The 6448-nt window shown below is 40.7% G+C and overlaps 1 pseudogene; it reads right to left on the bottom strand.

Moving 5' to 3' along the window:
- Positions 1–4983: 4983 nt before the first annotated feature.
- On the bottom strand, positions 4984–5461 carry LOC107150712 (annotated as a pseudogene).
- Between the last annotated feature and the right edge of the window lie 987 nt (positions 5462–6448).

The raw sequence follows: 6448 nt of genomic DNA, 5'->3' as shown, positions 1-6448 counted from the left end.
TCAGATTCTACAGGTGTGTATAAGCTCCTAAGGAACAGGAATAGGAAAGAAAGTCTTTTAAAATCTACAAGTCTTCTGGGGATGTCACTTCGTGGTAGGTTCTTACCAAGCATGCCTCTGGTCCTGGGTTAGACTCATGTGGACACATCCCAACATCAATAGCCTTGAAATGACGAATTCTCATCTCAGTTCTACTTACTAATGTATAACATAGCTACTGAAGTATTAATTCGATCTTTTTTTTTTTTTACCATTTTTATTAAGAATTTTTCATTTGTTATTTTTAGTTGTATAGGACAGTAGAGTGTATTTTGACACATTATACATAAGTAGGGAGGGAAGAATAAAAGTATTGACTCATCCTTAAACTGTGATTGTCCTCCTTCTCTTTCATAGCATAGTGAGCTGAATGTTTGTATGTCCTCACTCTCACATTCGCATGTGACAGCCCTAGTGCCCAGTGTGCAGATGGGGCCATCATGGAATTAAATCAGGTTAAATGAGGCCATGTGGGCAAGACCCTGATCTATAGGATAGTGTCCTTAGAAGAAGAGATGCCAGAGAACTTGCTTCTTCTTTCTGTGTGCACAGACAAGAGGTCCTCTGAGCACACAGAGGGCAGAAACCTGCAGGCCAATAGAGGAAGCACAGGGTGAAACCCACCTTGATCTTGGACTTCCCAGCCACCAGAACTATGGGAAATGACTTTCTGAAGTTGAAGCCACTCCGTCAGTGGTATTTCCTTATTGCAGACCAAGAACATCATTACAGTCATATAGTTAGCCTTCCATCTAAAAATACTGGCACTAAATCTTAGCATAGGATGGGATTGTAGCTCAGGGGCAGAGTGCATGCTTAGCAATTGTGAGACCCAATGTAAAGCTCCAGCACCAGAAAAAGACAACAAAAACCACAATAACAACAAAAATCATTGACAATGTTAATGAAATTATTTATTTGCTTTATTCTGGTCCAAACATTCTGAAAGGTTGTTCTAAGCACTAGCCAGAAAATATCTGGATAACTGATGGGAATTTGGAATATTACGTGACTAATATTTCACTTACTGTGAATGTATTCCCATGTTATAACCTTTGAGCTTCTCTGCCTGTTGTTCTCCCATCTGTGTTTACTCAAGGATTCTAGGAGCTCTCCTTGAAATCCTAGGCTCCTCTAGTTTCAGCAAAATAGGGAGGAAAATATTTCTTATTTCTTTCTGAGTGCATTAAATAAGATACAACTGAGGCCCATCTCATAGGTCCTGCCTCAGCCCCGGGGTCATCCATTTCTCCGTGGAGCTCTGCATCCTTCAGTGGAGAATGGTAGCAGAAACCAGGATCTGGACACTGGCTGTGCTGGTTGCTACTTGTTAGCTTACTTTGTTGCTGCTGACTTTGAAGCTTTTGTCATCTGCCCCTGAATGTGGCTGTACTGTCCATCCTGGCACATACTGACCACAGGTGGCAGATGAATACTTCAAGTGTGGTTGGTCCAAATTGGGATATGGTGTGAGCATGAATCTGCACTGGATTCAATAATTTGGTATGGAGAATGAAAATATCCCCTTCATCATGTTTTTATAATTATTATATTTTATAACCATTTCATTATATTTTATAATCATTATATTTTCAAATCATTATATATACTCTTTAAAAAATGTGGTTACTGGAAAATTTTAAACGATGTAAGTATCTTGCATTATACTTCTGTAGAGCAGCCATGGTGTTCTCATTATTAAAATAAGTGTGGTTAGATGTGGTAGCACTCGCCCATAATCCTAGTGGTCGGGGAGGCTGAGGCAGGAGGATTGTGAGTTCAATGCCAGCTCAGCAATTTAGCAAGGCCCTAAATAAAATATTTTTAAAAAGTGCTGGGGATGTGGGCAGTGGAGAAGTGCCCTGGGTTCAATCCTTGGTATAAACAACAACATTCATAATAATAATAGTAATTGTTCAATGCTTCACTAGAGCAGAGGTTCTCAACAAGGTAGAGGGGGAGGGTATTTTGCCTTTTAAGGTACATAATGTCTATAGAGTTGTTTTTAGTTGTCACAACTACAGGGAGTGTTAATGGTACCTGATGGGTTAAAGCCAGGTATGCTGCTAAGCATCCAATAAAGTATATACAGCACTCCACAACAAAGAAGTTTCCAGCCAAATGTGAACAGTGTTGAAGTTATCAAACCCTGATGACCGAGTGTGTCCTCACCCCTTAAGTAAGTGTTCCAGGTTGGAAGGGTAGATCAGCTTGATCTGACTGATCTGATCACAGGTATGGTGGAGGTCTTCTTATGAACTTGGAGGCCTGATGGACTGACTTCCTCTTCTGTACTGCTAGTGGGCTGGTAGGTTGAATGAAGAGACCTGGGGTAACCTGTGCCTCCAATAGGGATCCTAAACTTTCTAAGATGGTGAAGTAACACCGTTGCAAAGGCTGTTTCTTCCTTGTGAAGTGTAGAGAATACCAAGGTGAAGTATAGGAACAGTGTCCTTTGAACAACAGCATATCTTTAGAGGGTCTTAGTTTGTCTTCAATTCTATGGATGTATATTGCCACATGTTACTAAGTGCTTATATAAATCTAGTAGTGGGGGTTTCCAAGATTCCCATGGGAAAAAAAATAAAAATTAAAACACAACCTCTTATTCTTTAAACATCCTAACTCTTTAAGAAACATTCCAGGCATGAAGAAAATCAGAATATATAAGCTGAGTGGTTATGAAAAAGACACAAGTCTCCAAAACTTGCACAGATTTGTGAAATGCATTGTTTGGTCTGAAAAATCTCTTCAGAACTCTGAATCTCATGATGCTTTCTGGTTAAAAACATTACAAAAGAGAAAATCTTTACTCAAAAGTAAATGCAAAATCAGAGTAGAAAAACATATAAACATGACAATCTAACTAAATGTAAATAATATTTCATCTCTCAAATATAAGCCATTTCTCTCTTTAAAAGTGTTTTGGGTTTGAGAAATGGGAACATGTTTTTGGGAGTGTGGTCCTGGTGCTGATAAAGAGGTAAGAGATTCAGCCTGGTGGTGGTTCAGGCCTATAATCCCAGCCACCCAGGAGGCTGAGGCAGGAGGATTGCAATCAGAGCCAGACTCAGCAACTTAACAAGGCCCTAAGCAACTTAGCGACACCCTGACCCTTTATCAAAATAAAAAACAGAAAAGGAGAGGGTAGCCCAGAAGGGAAAAGGGAGAGGAAACAGGAAGGATCATGAACTGAAATCAATTTCCATGTATATATGAGTCTCTGGGACAAAACCAACTACTGTGTATAACCATAAATTTCTAATAGAATATAAAAGAAATAAAATGGGCTGGGGTGTGGTTCAGTGATTAAAACATCCCATGAGTTCAATATCCACTACCAAAATAAATAAATAAATAAAAAGACATTCAAATTAAATTTCAGCCAGAAATGTGTAGTACTTAAATAATTTATGACTCTCTATCAAGACTTTGAAGGATGTTTTGGAAGGCTGTGTTATTATGTGGTAGGATGAATAGGAAAAAATCAACCGTGAAGCTTCTAATTAAGGTATTGCCTTTGTGAAAATTGTTCCCTGAATGCAGGCTCCACAAAGTAGTTATCTTCTCTGTGATGCTTCAAGGTGTGAATGAAGATGCAAAGAAGACACTTTCAAGACTTTTGCATTGCTTAGGAATTTCCAAAATAGCCCCAGGAAGCTATGAGGTCACATGGGTGTATTACCTACAATAAATATGCCAATAGACGACCCCAAACAAGGCCTTCCAGAGCAGAGCGAAGGTGGAATGACTACCATTGGTTTACATAGTTTTTAAAAATTTTTTTTGAGATTACATATGGGATATTATTAGGCAAGATGAATTTGGGACAAATGGGAGAAGAAGTGAAAGCAAGCTACTATCACGATAACCTTCACCAGAACAACTCACAGGAAGTGTAAAGAAAATACAATAAAATTACAGATGAATACAGATAATGATAACTAGGAAAGAAAAGGGGAGCATAGTAGGGAAGGATAAAATCTGTAAACTACTATTACATAACTTACTTTTTATTGAAAGTACCTTGCACTCATGATGAATGTTTTCTGGGTTTTGCCACATATTTCAATGTTAAAGTTACTTTTTACATGCAAAGAGTATGAAGAGTTTCCCCCATATGGGAACATAGTTTTTTAAAAGATGACAGACCCCATGAATTAAGTGTCTTTTTTTAATTGAAAAGCTATCCAAATGTCTAGTTACATTTCTCCCCTCCAAATCCACAAACTGGGTAATAACTGAGTCTCTAGGCAACATATTCAAAGCTGACATTCAAGAAAAAAAAAAAAAAACCCAAGTTCGAGAGTTCCGGGTGGGGTGGAGTTTCCTGGAAGGGCCGTGTGGGTGGCGTTCGTGTGAGTTCGGTAATAAAGTTTGTTCCTGCTTGGAAAAAAAAAAAAAAACAAGTTCTCTGGTCCAATTAAGGAAGCCCTGCTACATACAGGCTAATCAATCCCAGTGGTACTGATTGACTCCAGGAGGCTGGAAGACATCCTAAGAACCCCAACTCAGAACATTTACTTTCAAGTAGCCTTTTTCCAGTTTCCAACTCATGAATAAAGATAATATTTTGTTAATTCCATTTCAGAAATTCTTTTGCCAACTTTTCAAAGCTCACTCAAGTTAACTGGACAATAAACTAGGCAGAAATTGCTTTACAAAAGGAGGGAAAGCCCAAAATGCCCCTTTCTACAGAGAACACACAGTTCCCTTGTATTCAGAATAAAGAAAGAAAGAAACTTTCTCTCACACTAGAAGAAATTCAGCCATAGGTTTGGAGTCTGTACTCAAACCACACATGCAGTAAGGACAGTTTTATGCTAATACAACTGATTTGCTTCTGCATTTCTTCTGTTTGTCTAGTACTAACAATTATAAACAGAGAAGTGCAACTAGTATTTGGAACAATCCTTATAGTATTACAGTGTCAGGTCCAGCATTTCACTTCTCTTCACACCACTGGTTCTCTTTGAGTACCTGGGCTTCCTCCTCTTCAGTTGTTTTTGATATTGAAGTTTTTGCAAATCTCCAAGTTTTCCCCTTGATCATGTGGGCAACAGTCTTGCATGGAGCATCAAGCAAACTGTTGATGTCTAAGTAGTTTGCAGCCAGAAGTTCAAAAAGTGTTCCTGGTCAAGTTTCAGGAATTCTTAGTCCCAAACAGGGATATATTCTGTTTGCTTTTCTTTGTTCTCATCATCCTCAGGAGGAGGAGGGTCATCCTTTTGGTGTGTGCACCACTGAATGACTTTTTAAAATATTGCTGCATTAACATTTGGTAGAGGAACTGGTCATCATCACCTTCATCATCCGTTCCCAAATTTTCCAACATGGTCTTGATTGTCACAGATTGTTTGGCAATTTCTATATCAACTTCAAATATCTCCCCATCAGAGCTCTGCAATGTAATTGAAGGCATGGTGTTTGGTCTCAAGAAGACAGAGAACTGGAGGCGAAGGGGGCGGGGCAGCGTCCACACAAGGAAAGAAAAAGCTTACATAGACCTTTTCTTTTAAAAATTAATTAATTAATTAATTTTAATTAGGTACATATGACATCCGAAAATGCATTTTGATTCATCGTACACAATTGCAGCACAACTTTTCATTTCCCTGGTTGTACACGATGTAGTGTCACACCCTATGTGCAGTCATATGTGATGATAACCTCAGGAAATGGCCAAGTACCTGGGCCTACAGAGTTATTCTGCTTATTCCGTCCGAGTGAAATTTGAAGCCGTCCTATTTCTCTGACTAAATGATGAAACCTTTTGCGGTTTCAGTAACTTTTTGCAGATGGGGAAGGGTGATCTCCAGCACCTGTCACCCAGAATCACTCAGCCCCTTCAGCTGAAGACCTGGAGAGGGTGCTGAGAGGAGACCTGAAGGCAGAGTCCTGCTTTCAACCAGCAGGGAAGAAACACAAGCTCTGAACTCTCCCAGACCTGGCGAGGGCAGCAAACCTGGGTCCCCCACCTGCACAGCGACACCAGACAGTCACTGCAAATGCCCCGTGGTTGTGGGGCAGGACCCAGACTCCAGCTTCTGCTGGCTCCTGCCAGGAAGAAGGGGAGGCGGTCTGGTGGGGGAGGGAGGGACATGGGAGGTAGGGGAGCCACAAGAGGGAAAGGGGAGGGCGGAGACGGGAGGGGGGGAGGAGCCCCCAGGACGCCCCAGTTGCAGGAGCCTTTCTCTTCCTCAGCGGGATCCTGGAGGCACCGGCGTAGAGTACCTTTTCGTACGTCTGTAACATTTCAGAGTAAAAAGGAATCATTCTTAACTAGTTCTCCCTGGGTTGACTATACCTGGTGAGTGGGACGTGTTTCTCGGGCACCCGGGGGCGTCCTTAGTTCTGAGGAGCTCCCCTCCGGGTGGTGACAACTTCTGGCTCCCAGGGGACTTCATTC

Source organism: Marmota marmota, unplaced genomic scaffold (genome assembly GCF_001458135.2).
Source record: "Marmota marmota marmota unplaced genomic scaffold, marMar, whole genome shotgun sequence".
In the NCBI taxonomy this organism is placed as follows: Eukaryota; Metazoa; Chordata; class Mammalia; order Rodentia; family Sciuridae; genus Marmota; species Marmota marmota.
Note: the sequence above shows the minus strand (reverse complement) of the source record. Positions and strands in the feature narration are given on the sequence as shown.